Source organism: Vicugna pacos, unplaced genomic scaffold (genome assembly GCF_048564905.1).
Source record: "Vicugna pacos unplaced genomic scaffold, VicPac4 scaffold_20, whole genome shotgun sequence".
Lineage (NCBI taxonomy): Eukaryota > Metazoa > Chordata > Mammalia > Artiodactyla > Camelidae > Vicugna > Vicugna pacos.
In genome coordinates this window covers 26620242-26645115 of record NW_027328741.1, presented here as the reverse complement: position 1 = coordinate 26645115, position 24874 = coordinate 26620242, and the positions used below count along the sequence as shown (strand labels likewise).

The window sequence follows — 24874 nt, the reverse complement described above, 5'->3', positions numbered from 1 at the left end:
GTGCAGTCAGCCCCCACCATCCCGAGACCCTGAACTCCTGATGCTGGGAAGAGAGCACGCTGCTTCCTCAGATGGAGAGAAACGGTAAAAGCGTTTTCTGAAATTTACAGCACTGACAAAACATAACTGCTTAATCCCAGGCTCCTTTGAGGCTGTCATTTTCCGTTTCTGGCCAACACCCGTCAATGAGCAGAACCACCCCATTCCCGAGTCATGGGACTCACGTGGGCAGCAGTTTTGGAGAAATTTCCAGTTATAGAATGTTAACCAACTATACATAAAACTCTGAAAAAGAAAAGATGCAATACTCAGATTTTGGAAGACACTCAATTTTGAGTGTCAATTCTCCTAAGTCTTAGTATTTGGAAAGGCTGGGCTTCTCCTAAGCCACTTATTTATTTCACAGCCAGTGAGCATCTCCCACAAACCCTGCTTCCCTGTGTATGCTGGGAGCCTCAGGCACATTGATGCTGTCTATCTTATAAGTCACAAGGCAGAGGCGTGTGTCTCACGCCTGCAACTCTCACACAGGCTCAACTCCGAGCCTCAATTTGTGAACTTGGCCCCATTTTCTCACCTGTTTATTTGGTATCTGTTCTTCTGTAAGCTGCCTGAAGTGCTTCTTGGAACAAGTCAGAAGAATGAGTGGGTAGAGAAATGGACAGATGGACAGGTGAGAGATGGGCAGACAAACAGGGAGACTCCAAGAGAAGGGGAGCAAACAAAATTTCCTATGCAAAACCCTCTTCTAGTCAAGGAAGAAAACCATCACGAAGAAGTGTGTAGAGGCAGGTGGCTTAGGACTGTTTCCTGGATTCCATCAAAAGTCACACCACGTGATGAGAGGGTAGAAGTATAAATAATAAAAGAAAAAAAGCATGCATGTTTGAAAAATATATCTACATTATGTACTTTCTAAAGAATAGATTTATATCAGCAAGGCTCAATAACACAATCTTTGGGTATTTACAGAAGTGAGAATCCCATCTCCAATCCGCAAGACATCCCTTCGGAGCACTGAGGGTCTACACGGTGCGATCATAAAGCCGTAACCACAAAAGCTGTGCTATCCTGCACTTATGAGGAACGAGCAGCTGTGCTTGGCCTGCCCACGCGCGTCGTTTACAACCCACAGCACCTCTACGGGGGAGGGATGACTAGCGAGCCCTGTCTCTGCAGGAAAGAAAAAAGTCCGGGAGAGGCTAAGCCGACCTACAAGTTCTCCATTTCACAGGACTTGTCACTCCAGAGCAGGACTCGAACTCGGCCCACGTTTGTAACCACAGTACTACCGTAATTTATGTGCTTTTTGTGTGTATAATACATTTGTTTCTGGCATGAAAGTGTATTTAATAAATGATCGGTTGTCTTGTATATTTCATTAGCTCACAATCTTTATATTTTTGAATTGTACTCTTCCCCTGGAGAAATGAACGGAAAGAGCAGTGGTCAGAATGAGGTGGGGCTTCATTCTTTATCTGTTACCTCATCTCATCCAAGTCCCCAACCAGGGAGAAGGAGCAAATGTTCTCTTCATCTTTTAAAGAGAGGGCTCCAGGGATGGTGATTTACTCAACTCCAAAACTAAGTCTGGGGGAAGGGCACATGCAGCAACGAGAGCAGTATCACCTGTAGGAAGGCAAAAAGAGCTCAGGGGATGGCTCAATGGGTCAGCCTGATTTAATTTCAATTGATAATTCAATAACACACTCTAAAAATACTAGCATGCAATGGATTTGCTCTTTCTTGACATCTAGCAAGTTTCCACAGCCGACATGTAACATTATCATGAACTAGTGAAAAGAAGAGTCCACAGACAAGGAAAATCAATGCCACAGGCAGGCTGAAACCCAGGCTGGAGGAAAGGAAGAGAAAGGGCATATTTAAGAAGAGGGGAAAGTCTGGGAAAAAGACATCATCACAAGGACTCTCAAGCATCATCCAGCAATCATATAATCATTCTTTCAAGAGAGAGTTACTTAGGTCCTATTTTGTGTGAGATTTTACAAAGGGCAAAGAGAGACCACAGCGTCCACGGTGGCAGCAAGTTGCGGGGCTATAGTACAATTCTAATCTTGGTACCTTGCACAATTGTCCTCAGTATAAAGGCAAAAATTAAAGTAAAATAATACTATGTAAACCATACACATTGCTGAAATAAATTAAAGAAGACCTAAATACCTGGAAAGACAAACCACGCAAATTCCTGGATCACATGACAATATTCTTGGGATGGCAGTGCTCCCCAGAGTGAAGCACACATACAACGTGGTCTTGATCACAATCCCAGCGGGCTCCTCAGCAATAACTGACTAGCTTCTGCTACAATTCATATGGGAATTCGAGGGTCTCAGTAACCAAAACGTACCTGAAAGAGTAGAACAAAGTGAGAGGACTTGTAATTCTCAATTTCAAACATTACAACTGTATCTACAAGTGAGATTAGAGGCCATTTTTAAGGTATTATTGTGTTTATCCTTATTTTCTAAATTCTGTACAACGAATATACCTGTTAGAATAAGAAAAATAAAAACTAAAGTATCTTTTAAAACATGCACACCGATTCATTCATTGGGGAATATTATTTTAACTATAAAGAGGTAAACAAATATCTAGTGAAAAAGGACTACTTAAAAACAAGTCTGCATTTACAATTTTCATAAATTGAAAACTGAAAAGCACAAACACATCAAATTTCTAGGGAGACTGGTGAAACATATTAATAATTATTTTCAAAAATTCTAATTGCACAATGAAAACACAAGAAAGAGAAAATCGTGATTGACAGGAAACTGCAAACACGTGGAGAGCAAAGGCCTTGAAATCACTGTTCCTTTAACTCTGCTACTAGCTCAATAGGAGAGGAAATTCCTCACTGAGGGGACAGTGGAATCCCATGCATAAGATAGGATACACAGTACAAACTGCAGTAGTATCGGGAGTGAATATGTTAGAAGAATTCTGAAGTTACAACATTGCTGAAAAACTATAAAAACACTGACAGACAGATTAAAACACACAGTCATACATATTATATAGAAACATGAACTCTGCTCCCATGTTGCATAGAAATACAAACATATTTGTTCATTTATGGGCACTGATTACTTTATCCCAGGTAGAATATTTCAACTAAAACAAATAATCAATATTACACTCCTATTGTCAAATGTACTTGATAACTTACTCTGCTATGTAACCATATGTGTCTAAGATAGATCTAAAATTAGTGAAAAAGAGCTTTGTATGGTTTCTTGAATTCTTCTCAAAATTCCAAGCTTAATTTTAAAATAGATCTGAGCAGTATTTCTATATTATCTTTTCCCTTGTGAAATGAACAACACAGTCTGTTGTCAAAATTCTGTCCTTACAATGATTCACGAGCACCATATCCTCACAAAACTGCTGGACAGCAAGTCACTATCCAGACACTGTGACCAAATAAATGAAACACAAGGAAGACAGTGATCCTATTCTGGAGGGCTTATAGTCTGTGTCAACACTGGGGTTTTTACTTGATTGGTTTGATTGGGTAGCAAAATAAAATCAATCAAGTACTTTCTTTGAGCATTCTATAAGTCATGACTGTTTTTAGTGTCATTAGCAGGAAAGACTTAAGCATGACTTGGTTAGGTCAACTAGCAACAATCATCACTGGAGAGTGAGTAATAAAGAAGTTAACTGATAGCAATGCTTCTGCCTACATGAGACCTAAAATAAATCTACACTGATATCCGAAAGGAAAATAAGGAGATGAGGTCCCCAATGAGAAAACAAACTAACAAGAAATCAAAAAATGAAAGTCATTTTCATTAACGATTCCAGGCAGTAGTGGAGCATGGTGGTGAAGATCACAAATGCTGGGGACAAACATGAGGGTCTGAAATCCCACAGCACTAGGTAGATGTGACACTGATATTTCAGTGAAATTTTCTGCATCTCAGTCTCCTATCCATAGACTGGGGACAACAACTACACCCATCTCCTATAACGGTCCTAAGAATTAAGTTATTTTATATATAAAAGCTTAAATAAAATACCTCAGAGTTTAAATAATACCCCAAAAGCACAAGAAACAAAGAAAATAGAGACAAATTGCAGTTCATCAAAATTTAAAACTTTGCTTCAAAGGGCACCATCCAGAAAGTGAAACAACAACACAGAGGAGAAAATTTTTTCAAATCACTTATCTGGTAAGGAATTTGTATCTCAAAATGAAGAAAAAAAAAACCCTACAACTCAACAATAAAAAGGCAACTCAATTAAAAGGTTAATAAAGTATCTGAAAAGGTATTTTTCAAGGAAAATATACAAATGTCCATAAAGCACAATGTAATGATGTTCAATAGCATTAGCTGTAAGGGAAATCAAGTCAAAACCACTAGGAGAAACCGCTTCACACTCACTACAATAGGGTATAATAAAAAAAAAGCGTAACAAGCACTAAAGAGGACACAGAGGAAGCGGAGCACGCAGCCCTTGCTGGTGAGGATGTAACACAGCGTGGCCACTTTGGAAAACAGCCTGGCAGGGCCTCAGAGAATTGAACATTTCGTTTCTGACTTACCCAGCAATTCTGCTCTCTGGGCACACACGTAAGAGAACTGAAAACAAATATCCACATAAATAATACCACATGAGTGTTCACGGTGACATTACTCATCACAGTCAAAAACAGAAACAACCCAAATGCATATCACCTGATGAATGGGTAAACAGTGGGGCCAGGCCATAGAGTGGAATGTTATTCAGCAATAGCATAGCATAGAATAGTGCCTAAGGCCACAACATGAGCAAATATTGAAAACGTTACTCAGTGTGAAAGAAGTCAGTCACAATAGACGTTTCCACTTATATGAAGTGACTCGATTTACATGAAATGTCCAGCACAGGCAAATCCACAGAGAGAAAAGTGGCTCCTTGGGGCTGGGGGAGGATGGGGAAGATGGGAATGTCTGTTTATGCGTACAGGGCTTCCTGTTGGGGGGATGAAAATATTCTAAGATTGAATGGGATGCACAATTCTGGGCATAGAGTAAAAACCGATGTACATTTTAATGGGTGAATTGTATTAAAACTCTTAAGAACAAAAGGACCTTGGGCCAGTATCTTCCATAGTAAATGCAAATTGCTAACTTTTATTAGAGGAAAAAGAAACTGCTCTCAGCATGAAAGCAGGAGATCAGCAAATGTGAGTTAACCGAAATTGGACAAGAGCATTTCACTTGAAACAGTTGCTGAGTGTACACGAAATATTCAGAAATAGGAAAATCACCTTGACATCACGAGGAAGCATTCTGTTTCAAATACAGATCAAGGATTCGGCAAGCCCAGCTGCCAGAAATGACCAGAGAAGAAACCTGGTTTATAAAACTAGCACCAGAGACAACAAGGAATGGTGATGAGGAAAGCAGGCGGCAAATATCTGGAACAGTTCACTACAAATAATTTCTCCACCAAAAATTGAAAAATAAAATGAAAGTGATGAAATGCTCTGTTGACATCTCGAGAATGGGCTTCCTTCGGTGCTCGACTGTTCTGTAACCCCGATTGAGAGACTAAGGAGAATCAGCATGGCTCCTGGGGGTCCCCAAAGGACTGCCCACCAGCACGCTGACCACCATCACATCTGCCAGGGTTGAATTGCAGAGAAGAGACCAAGTTCTGAAAGGCACAGGAAATATTGACAAGGGAAGAAAACGCTGAGGTCAGTCCTGGGACAGAGGCCCTCTGAGCAGAGGCCAGAAGGCTGCAGGTGAACTGCAGTAGACCTGGGGCAGGAAGGGATCACGGGGGAGCATATCTCAATTCTCTTCTGTCTCTGCCTCCTGTAGGAGAGATAAAGCCTGCATCCTTCTCACCTGGAACTGTGGGTTCTGGCTGGAAGAAGTCTTACTGACAAGGAATGATTAGTCAAGACTCTGTGGAAAAAGTCAAGAAATCGAGAGGGATTAGGGAGCCATCTCCATGAGCCTCTCAAATGCTCCCATATTTATAGGGTATAATCAAAGGAAAACTTCGTTAACAGTTGTGAGATAGTAAGGAGGAAATTCGGGAAAGACAGGATGAGGCAGAGATTGTAGAATACACAATGAGTACAAAGGATTAGTGTATCTTTAGGGAAGTCATGGGGTGAGGGGAACAAGATACATTTTTAGATATGTTCATTAAAAAGCAGACCACCAGACCAGCCAGGTCCTTGTTTTGGGGATAATACATTATCTAACAACACACAAGCCCAGCGTTTATAGCTGAGGGTCTCGGTCCTTGCTTTGCAACCAGCAGAGTGCTATCTAAAACCTCAACTACACAAGCAAAGCATTGTCTCTGCTTTTTAAGGCAAGGAGTCTGGAGTGAGGATGCACAGGAACTTGCTTGTAAAGCAGTATCAAAGCATATTTTTTCTTCTTAAAATTCAGAGGCGACTGGGGTGTGTTACAATTTGTTAACCCAATCATCTGCTTCCACATGGAACCATTATGGAGGACACCCTAGGATGAAAATCCTGGATGTGGGTCTTTTCCTGCCATCTTCAGCCACTCTATCAGGGTCTAGGCACATCCGTGAATAACGATCCTACAGTACCACTCACTCTCTTAACTCCTGGTGATTGAAACTTAATTTTAGCTCTACACAACTTAACGTAGAAAAGTTTCAGCAATAAAAGATATAATATTCCATTTATATCTCATCATATTACTGATTTTCTGATTGCTCTAAGCTGCTTCTACTTGGTAAAGCACCTCATTCTGAAGCTGAATTCAGTAATTTCCATTGTGCATTTCTAGCCAGTTTGGGCTCGATAACTTCTTTTGGTCAAATATCGATATACTTAATTGATTTCTTTGTTTATCAATTTCAACCAGGAGGAGAGGGAGTGTCACTCTTTTCCTCAGCCCACCCTCAACTCTTTTCCCATCAACTCAGTCCTCCTGAAAACAAAACAAAGTATTTTTTTCCCTTCTACTCTTTCCACAAACCCAACAGGAAACATCAGCCTGGAGAAAGAATTCAACACAAATGTTAAAACAAAAATCTATAAACCTGAAACAATACCATCTCCGAATCATGATACACAATGACATGAGAGTAATTGTGTCAGGCACAAAGCATGAGGGAGCCTGACTACCTGATTTCTATTCTTCAAAGGAAGGAAGGTTTTCGTATTTTTTATTATCATTCTTGGTCATTGTTTCTGATTATGCCAAAAAATAATTTATGAAATAATTATGCACTGCAATAACTGATTTTTATTGTATCAATTTTAGAAGGCATTCAGAGGGGATAGGAAAACCCACCTCTGTAAAAAATGCAAAATTTCTTCCCCTGTTAAGAACACGTATACAAAATGCAACAGAGAATTCAAATTCTTGTGGAGAGGAGCAAAAGACACAGAATCAAATCAAAGTCATTACAATGAGTCAATTTAAAATTCACTGGACAAACATGCTCAATGCATACAAATAATTTTAAAGGCACACTGCAAACCATTCACTTAATGATCTGCAGGCTAGAGGAAGAATTTCACTCTTTAACAGACAACAGAAATCAATAGGGTGCCCCACCAAACAAGGAGCAGTGAACAATCAGGTTTTTAACAGTTCTGAGAAATCAGCATGTTCTAAAGATCAAAATCCAGAAATTTTAAACATTCATTCAAACCACAATGAAAAAAGCACTTAAAGAAAAAAAAAAAAGAAAGTAAGCACATAGATCATTGCAACAGAACAATGAGAATTTCTTGTACCGCTAGAAGAAAGAACAGGCTATAGCCTTTTACTTGAAAAGAGACTACTTTTAAAAATAACTGCTAAAACACATTTCATCATTCATGTTGCATTTAAAAATCTGAGGTACCTGTATCTGATCAGAAAAGCAATTCTGAGTAATAGTATGTTACAATTCAGTGCCAGTTTGCTTTAGAAGAAAAGAGAAAAGTTACTGTTTCTAATTCTGCACAAAGTTTAAAGAACCTCCCTGCCTCTATCTCCTCCCATTTCCTAAGCTCATGCTCCCTAATCCTTCTGAAACAAGTATGAGAAAGTCTTATTCCCAATATGCCAAATGACAACTGAATATCAATTTATTAGTGTAAATATATGCCAACACCTTGAAATGGAGGAGAAAGGTATCAGAAGTCTATATGGAATTTCTTTCTACCTTCCTGAAATCACACACACCAACGTTCACACAGACACAGACAAAGACACAGACACATACCCCCTGGATTACTGGGCACTTCACAAGCTTAGTACTTACAACTTGTAGAAGGTAACTTTGTAGTTACTTTAAAATACAAAACTGTCAGCTTTTGAAAGCCTTCATCATCTGCTAAACCATCTAAATATCAAAGAGACCCAATTAGCCTTCTCTGTAGAATGTAATTTCCCTTGATGGCAAAACAGTCTCTAAGAAGTACTGGATCAAAGATTCGTGTTTATCACTACCTATGATCGTTTTTAAGCACATTAACAGATTCAGAAATGTATGTCTCAAAAACATTTATTCCTATTGAAATAGTATACGTGTTCAATTGTCTATACAGTGACTAGGTCCCATGATGGTGTTTAAGAGCTATTTTGTGTATAGCAATATTTACCTTCAAGTGCAGAAAAGGAGGGTGTGTATTACTCAGTTGTAGAGCACCTGCTTAGCATGCACAATGTCCTGGCTTCAGTCCCCAGTACCTCCAAAAAAAATAAATAAAAATAAGTGCATATTTAAAAATAAGAATAAAGTTATAAAAAATGCAGACTAAAAACCACTGCAATCTAGGTGCTACAATTATACTAAAAAAAAACAAGTGTTTCTATCAAATATTAACTATATGCCAATCACAGAGACAACCAAAAGTCACACCTGAAGCATCACGTGTGATTCTCAGCAACCCTACTAAGTAGACACGGATGAGAAACCCGGCTCTGCGGATGAGGAGACGGAGCTCGGAGGAGCCGGGGACGCTGACTGTCCTGCTCCCCGTGACACCGCGTCAGCCCAGGGCAAGCGCTGACAGAGCTGCACTGAGGGGACACCCAGCTGCATGGAACCTTGGGGCACTGGGGAGTCCCAGAAAACACTAAAAACTTTTCAGTGAAAAACCAGCTAAAATATATTACACTGTGCTGCATCCTTTAAACAGGGGCAGTGACTGAGACCTTTTTGATGCCTCCGTGTCCTTTCTGCCATTATCAGTTACTTGCCCTCACAGTGCGACCAGTGATGATCTGGACCCCATATGAAGTGCACTCAGATGGAAGAGCTTTTAAAGCTGGTTTATGAAGTTTGTAAGACTGTCTATGACTCACAAAGGCGGTCATTCATCACTTCTCACCGGTGTGGACGTACCACCTGAAATCACTCCTTTCTGCTTTTTAAAATCCCTTCATCTACTCCAGACTTTTCAACAGCAAAGAAGTAGCTCAACCACAGACAGTGGACAGCTTTTCACCAAATGGACTCGAACAGCCCATCTGACAACCTGGAAGCCCTTGTCTTCTATTAAACCCACTTCCAGGTACTTCATCATTTTCTGATTGGTGGACTCGGCCTCTGACTGGCCTACTCAGAGAGCTCCCAACCTCACATCCAGGGGTGGGAGAGGACCATGCTGTTGGGGGAAATCAGTGAGGAAGCTGGACATCCTCCAGCCACGTCTGCACGGGTAGAAGTGCCTCAACGTGCTCAGAAATTATACCGTCATCATCCCTGGGCTCCCATGGACTGGTTTCACATTAACCAAGCTCATGAGACACTGATGCAAGAAAACCAGAAACTTAAATTTTTAATGTAACAGAAGACGTGAATCTATGAACCAGACTGAAATATCAGAGTTCAACCATGAGTACATTTTCTCCTCCACGGCCCAATCACGGGCAGGCAGTCACATGGCAAGCATGGACAGAAACGGAGCAGGAAGGGTTTCTAGATTAATTCAATGGACTATATTTCTATTATACGAACAGATCTACTGCCCAGAAGTCAATTAACGCCAATCACGGTGCACTCTCCGTGGACAGCAGCCAAGAAATGACTATGAGCTCCTGTGTAACACTCCTTTCCCTGTCCTTTCTAGGCTAACTGATGCACAGAGGTATAAAGATTCAGGGATGTCGATAATGCTAAACACCCAAAGCCCATCTCTGGGAACCTCAAAACCAGACAGCCAGGGTTTAAATACCAGCTCTGCCAATTACTAGTTCTGTGATTTTGTCAACTTAATTACCCTCTGTGTACCTCAATTTCCACACTGTAAAACTGGGATAACAATCAAACCTTCCTTACTCGCTTGTTGAGAAGATTGAAGGATTCATTTCTGTAAAATGCTCAGAAAAGAATGTAGCACATTTTGGGTGTTCAACAAATGTCAACTTAATAACAAATTGTTTTACAAGTCTCCCCTCTAATCATCTTATCTGTTTCCTGGCTAGCCTAAGTCCCAAATAAAATCCTTATTTCTCCTTTTACACACTCTTGGGGAGCACCCTTATGTTCCATCCAACCACCTGTTTAAACTGAGGGAGTGGATGTCTCCTAACCACTCCTCTGGGCCATGGAGGGTGCTTCTCCCTTCACACCCCTGGCCCCTGGCCCACAGCTAGCACTCATTACACTAACAGAGTGAGGTGTGAGTCCGGGGAGACAAGCAGGGCATGTGAAACCCTTCCTTTCACTCCAGTGTTGGTCACCATTGGGAAGCCCTCGGGATGCTCAGCTCCATGTCAGGAAAGCCCTGTGCATGAAAGGGCAGGTCTTCTCAAGGGAAGGCTCGCTGTGGCCCAGAGCTACATGGGACAGGGTGAGTCTGTATTTCTGGGACACAGTATCATGACACGCATTTTCCCACAGCCTTGAAGTTCATGGAGAACGTGGCTTCATCAGTAACAAAGAAGACATTTATTGCCTGTATACTCTTTTGTGTCATCTCTCAGTAGGCTGCTGGAGACAACATATGTATAAGTATTGGATATCCTTAAACCCCAAAATATATGAAGTAACAAATAATTCTGTGGCTTAACGTTGGTTTAGGGCGACTGTGTAACAGTTCTGACTCTGCTGATGCTAAATTATGGGTATAGGAACTATGGAACCTCCTCAAATATCTTTCATCATAAAACCATCTCTTCTTATTTTCCTGTTTCTTATTAATTGCCAAAGACTCTCAAATGATGGCTTCACACAAAACAGCAGCTAAAGTTTAAGAGCCCTCTTGACATACACACTGTGGTAAACACTGCACATAATTTCTAATTCTCACAATTCTACAAATCAGATACGAATGTCCCCATCTCACAGACGAGGGAAAAACTCAAAACGAACTGTCTCAGGCTCAAGTGGCTCAGTGGCAGCGCGTGCAGGCAAACCATATCAAAAACTACACCCCTTCGTATATGTACCAAATCTCCTACCACCAATTAACACACAGCGGCGGGGTCAAAACTCAGGGAACTCAATACACTTTTCACCTTTAAGGTCCTCCAGATGCCGCTTCTAGCTGTTTTATAAAATCCCGGCTCACTGGTTTCTAACACTAGAAGAAAAGCCCGATTTTGCTATTGTTTGCAGAGCAAGTCTGAAATGTTCACAGTGAGATGACAGAATAAATCTAAGATATAAGCAGAATAACTTTTCCAGTTAGACAGACATAATGGACATTGGGCTATTCTGAAGCATTAAGTAAAGTAATCAAAATAAAATAACGTTGTTTAAGCCTCCTTTTACAAACAGGAAAGTTAAGACTTTAAGTAGGTGCAACAGTGCCACCTATGGGTAAAATGACCTTCCAGGTTACCAGGAAAGATGCAACACAAAAATTGCCTGTAGGATCAGTAACGAGAATCAGATAAATAAAACTTATGTAGCACATGCTGCACTTTGATTCGGGGGAAAGGAGGGATATTCAGTATTTAATCTGATATTGCTAATACTCCTGAATATAAACAGAAGATATAGGCTCATGGAAACTCATCTTAGAAGAGGAAAGAATCCAGTTCAGCCACTTCATTTTACAGGAGGGGAAACTGAGACATGGGATCTGTCCTCCTGGCAATCAGCAGCAAAGCTCTCCTATGCCTCATGTCTTGCACTGTAGCAAAAACCAACAGATCTGTACTAGGCCTATATTCATAAAATTCACGTTTGTATTTTTCCAACAGTAGGTTATCTAAGTATCTTGCAAAATACTAAAAGAGCCAGGATATCATACAATTTTGTTGCCATACAAAAACATTTATTTACATAATAAAACAGCATGAGCTTTATTCTCTCTATTAAAAAAGTGACATGTCAAATCAATGTTTTGATATTTTAAACCTGTTAAGAATGTAGAAAAAAATCAAAATTTTCTTTAATCACAAAATAGAGGAGCTTATTCCCTGAAAATGATCAATATGGATTTTACTAAACGTAACGGATCTGGTCAGAATCCCACGAATTTAAATGTCTGAGTGGATGGTTACACGGCAACATAAATTCTGATTTGTAACAATACATATTCTGTGTAAATAATCTTCAAGGTCATCTGATTAAGGCAATTTAACTAGTCCCTGTCTCACTAGAATGATACAGATTTCATTAAAACTTCATACTACACCAAAAAAAAATGAATCCTTGTTACTTTAAACCATATTCAAATATATCATACAAATACATATTGAATATGTATCAGAAATAAGCGACACTCTTTAGTATTCAGAGTTGATCCTTCTAAAATATCTGTCATTGTGACAGCACACTTTTATTAAGCACCTCTTGGGTTCTTTGTATACAAGGCATCTACCTCTCACAGTCAGACAAATTAAACGATATTACTCAAATTTCACAAATGAGGAAATGTACTTAAGCCATGAAAATAACGTACATATTCATCAACAGGAAAGAAAAGAGTAAAGACTTTTCTTACAATATTCACTGACAATCTTTTCTTCCATATTAAAACTACATAAAACAAATTCAGTCTTTGTAAGTATTTCTGTCAAAAAGGGCCACAAGAGAAAAACAAGCAACATCATTAGCAGTGGTTGGACTTTAAGAGCTCACTTCTCTTTTGCACTATAATTATTTTTAATGTTTTGTTTTTAGTGCTTACAGAGCACTAAATTAAAAAAAATAACTTTTTATGTAATTACCTGAGAATTAAAAATTTGTGAAAATGAACAATTTTAATTTCTGCCACTCTGTCTCAACTTCTCAATGGTGTCTCTCCTTTCAAGTCCTCATCAGTCTGAGATCACTAAACTCGGCCGTTTTTGGAGTCACAGGTGTTCGGGTAACCACTTAACGGGAGGCTGATAAGAGGAGCAATTAAGAATGCATTCTGTGCAGCCTGGGTTCCAGCACCGAGCTAGCCACAGCCTGCTGCATGTAATTTGGGACAAGCTGCTCCATCTCTCAATCCCTCAGCTGCAAAAAAGGAGACACTGATACCTACAATCAAACACCTGCTATGAATTAAAACATGAGGAAAACATTTTAGCCTTAGGTAGGTGTCCACTCACAGTGAGTTTGGTCATTATGATGATGAGGATGGCTGTTAACAAATTAAGCTAGACCAAACAGGAGAAATCCCCTTAAAGGAGAAACATTTTAAGTCAATGAGCATTTCTTTTTGGATGAATTGCAGAATATTCTAATGATTTTTTAATAAACCAAATTTTGTCCATTAATTATAGATTTACAGGTTCATGGACAAGTCTCCAGAAAAAGAATTAGAGGCCTCTTACCTCTGTAAACTAAGAAAGTAAATTTTAACAAAAATCACGGAGGAGATTATACCTCATTTGGGAGAGTAAGTGCTTAACATGCATGAGGCACTCAGTTCAGTCCCCAGTAACTCCATTTAAAAACATGGTTTTTTAGGAAATGGAAAATTAAAGCAAAAAGATGGAGGAATCCAGACTTTTTTAGAGACTCATCTCAGATTTAAGATGGGGAAGAAACCATCCATTTCTCAGAAGAAATCTTGAGGACTATGTAAACTGGATCTGAGATGTCTAGTCCTTTAACATTATTCAAGAATTCATATTACCAAGTCTTAAAATTACCTGATAATGCACAGTGGTGATACTGATCATAACAGCTTCCATCACGGATCGAGCTCCGGCTAGGACTGCTCTGTTCTGACATCTCTGCCCCTCAGGCCTCACCAGGCTGAGAGCACTAAATTCGGTCATTCAAGAGCATCTTTTGTAAGTCCTCCATTTGTGCTTCTGACTCTCCCCTCACCAGCTCCTCTGAGGGAAGCACTGTTATCATCTTTCCCACTCACAGATAAGGCCACTGAGGCACAGAGACTAAACTCGTTCCAGGTCACATTGGCATTAAAGGAATTCTGTATTTCTGCTGTTTGCTTTTGACAAAGGAATCTGAGATATCAATTCAAGGCAGACTGTTAAATAATCAAGTCTGTCAGGTCTTCACCTCAAAGAGCAGATACTATAAATTCCTGATGTAGGATGAGGCTGCCGCCACAAACTGACTCAGCTTGAAATTAATATCCAAGATGAAGCAGCGGATACACGTAAATATTCACGATTGTCAACTCTGCTCACGGGTCTGGGCCCTTCACTGCCTGAACGGGGGTGCAATCCCCACCCGTGTCTGGGAGAGAAGCGCGGCTCTTCCCTGGCTCACCCAGGCTTCACGGGGTATTTCCCCCCACAGACTGGCCTCAATGATTAAAAGATCTCAAGATTTTTACACCATGCAAATCTAAAAGACATTTCTGCAGATGGAGCACTTTCTCAGGCTTAAATCTTTTTTGACTACACTCAGCCAGGGGGAAAAAAGAAACATGACTCTACAGAGTCTCTGACCCGCACCACTCACAGGAGTAGAATGGCCAGAGCAGAATATGGTTCTTCACATTGCAGGATGAGAAAAAATAAAGATGCCCCGACAACAGGCACTCCCAGAAACAGTGCTCAGCAGTCTTCTGCACACTCATGGTTGTGCAGCCCTGATCACCTTCTATTTCCAGAACACTTCATCACCCCAAAAGAATCCCCCTGTCACTAGCAGTCACTCCCTAATCCCCCTCCAACCAGCTCCTTCCAACCATCACCTGCTCTCTGCCTCTGCATGTGCCTATTCTGGGCTTTTCATATCACTGAAATCAACAATATGTGGCCATTTGTGTCTGCTTCCTTTCAATTAACATGCTGTTATCAAGTCTTGTACATTTTGAAGTGGTATCAGCATCTCTTTCTTTTTTTTTTTGAAAACTTTAAAGATTATTAGAAGGTGGTAAGTACTATCAAAAAGAGTAGAGTGGAGCATAAGTGATTGGGTTTCAAAGGGAAAAGTGTGGGTTGAACAGTCAAAGTGGACTTCCCAAAACAGGTGGCATTTTTCATTTTCCTCTTCTTTTTTGTCTTTTTTATTCACTCTTACGTGTGAATAATGTTCCACTATATGGAGATACTACATTCTGTTCATCCATTCAGCAGCTATTTATGGACGAGGCCAGAAAAATGAGTGTAAGAGGTGACTAGCATGGATGGCACTGAAGCAAAGGGCAAAATGTGCTTTCAAAAAAATCCAACAAAGAGAGGCACAAGGAAATTCAGTGCGTTTCTGAGCAAAGTGCTTGCTTGCTTCGGCAGGACTACCGTGCAGGGCTGGGGTGGATATTGGCAGGAGTCACGGTGAGGGAGTCAACTAAGACTCCCCACTGCAAGCAGCTCAGCCAATCCTCCTCCCTCATCCTGTATTGTTAGAGAAATGTTTCTAGGTTACTCTTATTTCAAGTAATAGCATTTTAACTGCACATCTGATCATCTCCATCAGACCACATTATCTCCAAGCCACAGAAAATCATTCACTGACCGGAGCAGCTCCAGGACATAAAGGTGAATGATCAGGGAGTCCTGCAGCATTCCAGCCTGCAGGCACAAACCCCACATGTGCCCTGGTGATGTCCAGAAAATAAAATGCATGGAAATTTCTCACTGCTGGCACACGACATCTGCCCTCAAATTGCCCCAAAACCATGCTGGCAAAGCACTACTCAACCCTCTCACTATAAAAAAACCAAAAAGCTAAGAAGGCAAATTTAGGCTCTTCCATTGAAAACCAGCAACCATCACTGCCAGTATCTGAGCAGGAATGCTCCTGACTTCGAAAACCACTGCGCAGATTCTTTTCAAACGTGAAACTCATATATGTATTCCATATATATGATATTGCAGTAGGATTTTTCTTTTCAAAATTTCCACTTGCAACATTAGCACAAGAAAATTTATGTTTAGGCTTTAAAAAAATCATTTATCCTCCACTTTCTTAGTTTTGAACTTATTATTATTTTATAAATGGAGTTATGCTGTGTATTATAAACCGTTTGATTTCTGAAAACAAGACCTTTATGACCTCACTATTTCAGAGCAAACTTTAACGATTCTTTGAGAGGTGGGACCTGGGGCGCTCACTAACAGCTCTTTAAATACTGACAAGGATGTGCTATTAAGTAATGCAAAGGCTCTAACTTCACATTAGCTCAGAAAGCAAAGAAACCACACCAAAGACTTCCTTAAATATTTTATATATTCGTATTCTTTTGAATATTAAAATTCTTAAAAGAGGATTTTTTGAAAAAGACAACAGCTGTTTTAAATTTCCTCTCACCAAGAAAGCAATCTTTATCAAGAATAAAAACCCCTATGGAAATCGAAATGACAGGACGTTTCTAGCTAAGTGAACATCCAGATCTGAACACAAACCTAAATCCAATCAGATCTCACTCGAACGAGCTCAACAAAGTCCTGGGCAACCCTGGAAATTAGCCCTTTTGTTCCAAATGTTGGCTGAGCTAAGATCATCAAACAAGGAAGGGAAAGAGAGAAGACGAAAGTCCACCTGGCAGCCTCCATCAGTTTTCTTACAGCCACAAGGTGCCTCAAGGGCGGCCCCGCTAACAAGCCCCCCATAAAGAAAGCCGGCATCCACACTGCCCCTGCCGTCCCCAAGTAGCCCTGATGCCCATATTCCAGCCTGTGAATGGTATTCTTATGATCCCCCAGTTGGTGGCACCCACCCCCTCATCCCCGCTACACACACAGAGCCACGGCAGCCTTCCCAAATCACAAATTTGATTACATCAACCCCACTTCGAATGCTTCAGAGGCTCCCTGTTAGAGTTCTAGCCCCACCCCAGACCCTGCTTGCCCAGCCTCACCTCAGTACATAGGTTCCCAGTGACCTCAGCGGTCCCCGACATGCTCCTACCTCTCACTTGCCTCCAGGCTCATTTTGACTGTTTCCCAAGGAAGCCTTCCCTCCCTCCAACCTCCACAATTTGTTCCTCTCTTCCTAGAGCTTTCTAGGCTAAGTCAACTTCTGACAATGCTAAGCTCTCAAGAAGCAAATACATTTTGCTTATTATCGTGGCTACACCCTCTCTCCCCTATACTCACAGAAGTGCACGTGTTATGAATAAATGAATGACGGGTTGGATCTCAAAGGGACAGACATACCTGCTCTCGCCCATCCCGATCCTTCTGTCTGTAGAATATCAGAAGCAAAACCTGAAGTACATTTCCTGAGGGTCACTTTCTGTTGACACCCTTCACTGCCTACTGTGTCAGTTCTAGTAAAACTCAACTTCTTCCAAAGCCCTACACCACGGACTGTCTCCAGTGTCCTCCCGAGCAGGGGCTCCCTCCACCCTGGACTGCACAGGGCACTCTCCCCGGGTCCCCACGCCAAAAGCCTCCAGGCCTCTGCCCAGGCTGCACCTGCGACCTGAGCCACATTCTTGACTCCTTCTCCTGGCTGACTCTTACTCTGTCCTCACAACTGAATTTAGAGCCCATTTCTTCCAGGAAGTCCTCTCTGATAATGTCCTTAAGTCTTGTCTGGGCTCTATCTATAGCGGCAATATATGGAGACCAACAGGGTGCCTGCTCCTAATAAGACCACGAACCCTTGGGGGCCACGTGGGAAGGAGTGAGAGATTACAAGACGGGTGGGGGAATCAAAAAGCAAAAATCACAGCCCAAGTCCCAAATTCAAGGATACTTTCTCAGAAAAAAGTATAAACTATTCACACGGGTCCAATTTGGCTACTATTTTTGTGGCTTGGGGACAGCAAGAACTTGGTGTTCTAGTCCAAAACCTAGGTTACATGCAAAGAAATGTATATATTCATATCCAAAGGAAACAAGAGCTGCTCAACAACAGTTTGCAGTTAGAACTGAAAGGAAATTTGATAAAGGCAATCTCTCTCTCTCTCTTCTTTCTTTTCTGGAATCATATAATTTTAGAAATATTTGCGTGACTAACAGATGGCTACAGCCCGTGATTTTGCACAGGAGTGCTTGGGGCTTAGGAAGCCCAGATTAGATTCACTCTATAAATGCAATCACACCAACACACTGATAGGTGCCGTGGTGGTGAAGCTGATGTTCCAAAGCAGGCAACCTTATTCTGTAAGAGAACTCTAAATAGAAAGCAAGAAATGCAATGTCCTATACTGAATTTCATTTGCTATATGGGTCATTAATTGATAGTATATCTTGACTAATGGAACCCAAAAATAAATTGTCAACGTCGGTTTTCTTCATCTGACCGTTTTTTGCTAACTTTGGCTATTAAACACTCACTCCATACGGAAAGCTCAGGTTTACGCTGCAGCACAGTTACATCCCGCGGAAGAAAGCTGACCAAGGGAGAACTGGAGAGTTTCCGTTCAGAAGCTGCAGAGTCTGGTTTTGCACCTGTACATCATTTGCAACCACGTCATCTTCAAAGGAGTTAGACGTTACCTCTGTGGGGCGAAAAGCACTGCGTGCTTCAGAATCATCAAAGAACGCTGAGCTTTGTGAAACAGTCCTTAGGCACTTAAATCATACTTTTTCTGAAAGGCTCCAAAATTGACCCACTTCACCATTCCAGGTATAAAAGGGAAGTACTGGAAACAGTAGAGAGAACATGACCTTGAAGTCTGACAAGGCCCTGCTTGAATCCTGCTACAGCATTTACTAGCCGCTAAACAGACAAATTCCTTAACCCCTCTGAGAAGGCTTCCCAATCTGCAAAAGGGGGCTGCCACTGCCCACCTGGGAGGCATGGATGTGATTGCAACACGCAAGTAGGGCGGCCGACTGGTACCTGACACGGGGCCTGGCTAGTTTCCCTCCGCTGCCCTTCTCCCCCTTTAAACTTGCACTGTTCCCCCGGTAACGATCAAGCCCCCGGAACAGACTGCCCGTATCTTCTGTGTATCCCTGGATACATGCCTTACCCTTAGGAGGCCAGAAAAACAACTGCCTCCTCCCAAGTCACTAACAATGTTCTTAAGAGTCTGGGTATATTTAACTCTATTTTTCAGGGAGACTACTCCAGAACTTTCCAAACACCATTCTCCAGGTTGGCTCCCCTCCCTTTGCCCATCCCTTCTCACCTCAGATCCTCTGTCTGACTGCCTTCTGTTCATGGGAAAGAGAGTCCGGTAAGGTGGGGACTCCCTAGGCCTCCCTCCCTCCCTCCCTCACAGGTGACTGTGACTACATTCTCCCCACTCCCCACTCCAACTTCAGCTTCTGAGGACTCTACCCTCCCAGACCCTGCAGCCTCTGCACCTTCCCAAGACGCACATGTGGCCACGACCCTCCCTGCAGATTTCTTCCTGGTTGGCCCTGCCCACCCCCTGGCCCCTTAAGGATAAATAGCATTGCTCTGAAAATGCCAAATGCAGCTAACTGACACACCAAAGCTGCATGGTCTGGGCTTTCCTCCAACCCAGGCACAGCCCTGCCCCGCCTCAGTCTCAGTCTGCAGCCCTCGAGAAGATCTAATTCACATGCAAGGCTGTGAACACCAGCTAAGAATGACGACTCCCAACGTGTATCTCTAGTCCGGCTCCTTCACTTGAGCCCCAGGCTCATCGAACCGAGTGCCTCTTTGAAGTCCTAACTTGGATGAAAAATGGCATCTTAAAAATGCCTCATGTCCACCATTTACTCTGGAATTCGATTCCTGGCAGGTATCTCCCAGACTCCCCATTTTAGTAACAGCCCCTGCACCCACCTAGTTGTCTGAGGTCACATTCAATTTCCACTCTTCCCTCACCCTGGCCCTGCCCTGCAATCAGTCCTGTTATTTATGACAATAAGTCCATCTCAAGTGTGGTTCTGCAGGGACCATGGCCGGAACCCCACAAGCTCACAGCATGGTTCACTGAATAACAGTCCTCCGTAGGGTGCTCCCCGGCGGGGGAGGCATCTCCTGCCACTGGCCACCTCAGAAGGCACTGGATTCTCACACAGGAGGCCCAGGAGAAGGGACTCAAGGTTCTCCCGTGGTCTGAGCTTTGAAGGGCCCGAGGTCTGGGGGAGCTCCTAATTAGCAGACACACTTGAAAGTGAGCAGATGAGGATGTGGGAACCCAAGCAAGGCTGTTCTCACTCCAACTCCTGGGCTCATGGGAGCCACGGGAAAGGCCTGTGTCCAGGGTACAGCCCGGCCATCACAGATCCCAGCCTGCAATTGCCAACCCGGACAGCCTAGACTCCATCTACTTGCGACACTTACTTCTGTTCTGTTCCCCACCCAGAATGTGATGGACTCATTCAGATATTCTGGCCTGTCTCAAGTGAGACAAATTCAGTGAAAAATGAAGTGTCCACATTTGGACCAGAGCATGAAAGGAGAAACAAGACCTCATGGTCAGCATGATGGTGGTGGCCACACCCTTCCACCGGGTGAGATGAACCATAGTGAGGGTGAGAATCCAAGGTCCTAGGTCGGCCAAATCATCTTCCTTCATGGTTGTCTGGGGTGTTGGAGACTGACTACCACAAACTAATGACACGGCCGTCAGTGGTGAACGTCAGCTGCAACAGAAACGGATTCAGCTATTTACTACCAACATGGGTTAAAAGTAAATCCCTGGGTAGGAAGGTCTGCACGGCTGCTGAGGCAAACCACAGACCCAGCTCTGAATGCCCACCGGCTGAAGCAGAGAGGAAGCTATGGCCCTTTTAGCTGTCCCTGTGTCCAACAGATCCAGGTGAGCCAGCTACTTAGGAGAAGGCCATGTTGTCCTGATACTCAGAAAAACCAGCCTCATAAAGGGAACAAAATAGTGGCATGGATTTTAGACCCAATTTGGCCCCTTTATGAAGGCAAAGTAAAGTAAATGGCACGGGGAAGTTGAATGCAAAAAAAAAAAAATTAAAGAACCAAACGGTGACTGCTTCCTCCAACAGCGTCCCCTGCAGATGCTCACCCCCGAGCCGGCCACTTCCTCACCAGTGACCACCGGCCAGGAAGCGCCGTCACGCACGTCACACAGCGACAGCCAGGAACCTCGTGCCGAGCACGTTTGTATAAAAGCAGGAATCGTGCAAGTTGCCGCAGAATTTGACTTTACAAGTTTAAATACTCCATGAAAAGAATCCCTCAGCAGCCGCCTAAATCAATTCGCATCTCACTTCTTCAAAACAATGAAACAAATTTAATAAGGGCGCATTTGTCACCAAATAAAAAGAGGACCAAACAGGTTCCTCAAAGCAAGGATTTTAACAGGTATCAAAAACCAGTGGGTAATGTGCAAACAAAGTAAATATTCCAAAAATTAAGAAAATACAAAATGACGAGGATAATACATGGATCAAGACAGCTGTTAAGTTTTTGCTTTTTAAAATGATTGAGACAGCACGGATGGCAATCTGGCTATTTCCAATGCAGGATGTGCACAGCCCACATTTTCAGATGCAACAACATGCTCACTGGGCAGTACAAGTGAAAAAGGAATAAAGAAAAAGGAAAAGATGAAGACGAGAAAATTAGAAACACACAAGAACAAAAATGATTTTGAAAGCATGTACAAGAATTTACGTGAGTGTGTGAGGCCAGGGACGTGGGGATGGTGAAACCCAACCTCACCTCTTGCTCCAGGGAAAGCAGGGGCCTGAGGGGAGCGGTGCTGCTGGACGACCACAACGTGGTCAGCGCCCCTAACCCAAATTCCACCTACAAGCGTCTAGGCAGATTTTGAGCTACAAATTGTGGTCGCATTTCATTCTGGACCGTTTTACTCACTTCCACCAAGAGTAGCAGGAAAGAATTAGGCTCTGCTCCTTCACCAAAGCATTGTTTAAAAAACTAATGACTGTGGAATACTAAAAGCAACAATGTGGTAAAAGTGACTGGAGGAGAATGTGCTTGACCTGAGCTCACTGGCCGCGTTATCTCACTGACGTTCAGAAGCTGGCTGAGCTCTTATGGTACCAGGACAGACAGACCCACAAGGAGGGAGATTTAATGCGCTGCTGTATTTTGATGCCGGGAGCCATGCCTGGTACATGAGGTTCTGGGTAATCAATGATGACAGTGTCAAACACTGTGGGCTAAGTACACATTCGGCTACTCTGCCAAGTCCCAAGGGCAGAATTCAAAAGGCAAAAACAAGCTGGCATTTTTTGGTGGCTCTGCAGACTCAGAGACAAGCATTTGTTGAGTAAAAATGTCACCAGTGACTCCTATGACAAAAGAGGAGGCACTGGCGTGGGGGCTGGGGCAGGGCTCAAGGCTTCAACTGCTCACTCACCAGTCTGTCCAGGGGGAGAAGGTGGTCCCTGCTTACGTTGCACCGATGCACCTACCTTGACTAATGCCTGGGGCCTCAGCAGGTGTTGACAGGTGAGGTGAACAGAGCCAGACTCGGTGTAGCACGGTGATGGGAGCTATGCCCTCAGCAGTGCCCAGGCTCCTAAACATACCAGCACATCCCCAAGAAGCAGAAGGGGAGTGCGGGCATGTAGATCACAGGGCCCTGTGAGGACAAGCACAGATCATGGCCACGACAAGCCTCTCCCCTTCCTTAAGCCATACAGGTATTTCTGGGAGGAACAGAAAATTCATCCAGAGACCGCTAGGTGGGCTCTCGCAGGTGGGACTCGGGTCCACTTCTCTTCTCACTCACAGGGCTGGTCTAGATATTCTTTTTATCAATTCTCTAGCATCTTCTCCTCCAACTTACCAACAACCAGAAAGTAGGATCTGATCTTAGGTAAGTTCAAGAATCACAGAGCACTGCCTTCACGGCGGGCCCAGAAACATGTGCCAGGTTCTCGGACCGTCACCTGTGGGACCACCATGAGCCCTCTCCAGACACAAGGACAGAGGCCATAGGACGGGGGGACACAGCTTCCCTTACTCTCCCCAGCAAAGGGGGACCATTTCTCGGCAAAGACATCTCACCCTCTTCTGCCCGAGGTACAGCACGATAGATACACCGGGAAACAGAGCAGAAGGTGGGGGGTAGGCAGCCCAAAAGAGCTCGTCTGTACTTCCGAGGCAAAGTGGGGACTTTGACTTAATCACAGGGACAAACTGAGAATGAACATTTCCCTGCTCTGTCCCATACACCGTGATACGCCTTTCCCTGCATAAGGAGTTCATTCGGGAGTCCCTGGCGGTGTTTCTGATGTCCTAACTTGGCATGGTGGCTGTCGGGCAAGAAGAGAGGGCCTGAGCCGAACAGGTGCTGGGCCTGAGAGGCAGGAGACACCGGCTCCAGCCCCAGCTCAACCAGTGCCCCGTTCCGCCTCTCGGGGTTAAGCATCTCATCCAAAAGCAAAGGAATGAGACTGTCCCAGGACAGGCTGCCCAACAGAAATGAAATGAGAGCCATGTAAAGAAAGTTTCCCAGTTGCCACGTATAAAATAGTAAACAAAAAAGCAAACCAACAAACAAAAAACAAATACTAGAAACTGATTTTAAGAACAGATCTTACTTAATCAACTGTATGTAAAATACTATCATTTTGACATGTAATCAATGTAGGAAGTAAAGAGATAGTTTATATACATTTGCTAGACAAGCCTCAGCGTCTGATGTGCATTTGACCTACAGCATATCTCAGCTCAGTCCAGCCTCCTCCCCAGTGCTCCTAGCATCAGTGGCTTTGGCTACTTTATTGGACAGCAACTCCAGGGTTCCCACCATGGTCCTGGCTGTAAAGCGGGAGTAAGTGTCCACACTAACCCTAAAAGGATCTCTCTGAAACAAAGGCGGATTCACTTTGAAATGTCTGTAAACCAGCGGGCTGCACCTCCCTCCCCCCTTGGCTACAAGACAGACTTCTTCCTTGCTGATCCCTTTCTGGATGTAGGGAAGCAATCCGGCACAAAACCAGGGTGGGCTGGCCTCCAGGTAAACTTACCTGCTGTCTGTGTCCAGTCCCATGAAGTCCTCCTTCTCAAACAGGATGCAGAGGAGGGGAATCTTGCCCCAAAATTCTTGTGGCCACCATCCAGCCACTTGGACTTGAGCAAGATGAAGAGTGACTCAGTGAATTCCTCAATCCTCTTCTCCACCACCCTGCAGTCCTCGTAGATTGAAGGACACGTCGGTGCGCGTCTGCTCGGCTACCTCCCCATGCAGCACAAAGACAAAGAGCTGAGAGTCATTAAGCGCGGTGCCATACAGCCCCTCTGCACGAGCAGCTTATCCAAGGCCTTGGCAGAGAGACAGTTGGTAATGGTGACAAGGCCCACGACTTTGCGGTGTGTCTGGAAGACGCTCCACCCATTCTCGGGCACATAGTGGTGCCTGTAGTGGATACAGAATGTCCACTGGGAGCCGCATGGGCTGATATGGCACACCGAGGTGAGTAGCTGATAGATGCAAAAGAAATTCTCCTCTGAGATGATCTCCATTGGTTGGACCACAACGGGACGGGTCTGGTGGTCCTCAGCACACTGCACGTAGTCAGGGATGCTCATGTTGCTGGCCCTGCCGAGAGGGGTGAGGAGATCGAGGTACATAATCTGCTGTGTGCTACGGGCCCATCTGGGTTGCTGTGACCTGGTGTGTACCAGCCAGAAGGCAAGGGAAGCCAAAGCAAATCCGGGGGTACAGTTTGTCCTCAGAGTC

The 24874-nt window shown here is 43.3% G+C and overlaps 1 long non-coding RNA gene across 1 annotated transcript; it reads right to left on the bottom strand.

Moving 5' to 3' along the window:
- Nucleotides 1-1600: 1600 nt before the first annotated feature.
- Nucleotides 1601-24433, bottom strand: LOC140694227 (uncharacterized). Its single transcript, XR_012069974.1, has 4 exons — nucleotides 24162-24433; nucleotides 8600-8687; nucleotides 2182-2368; nucleotides 1601-1629 (listed from the first exon to the last, which is right to left on the bottom strand). It is a non-coding gene; the product is annotated as an uncharacterized lncRNA (long non-coding RNA).
- Nucleotides 24434-24874: the final 441 nt, after the last annotated feature.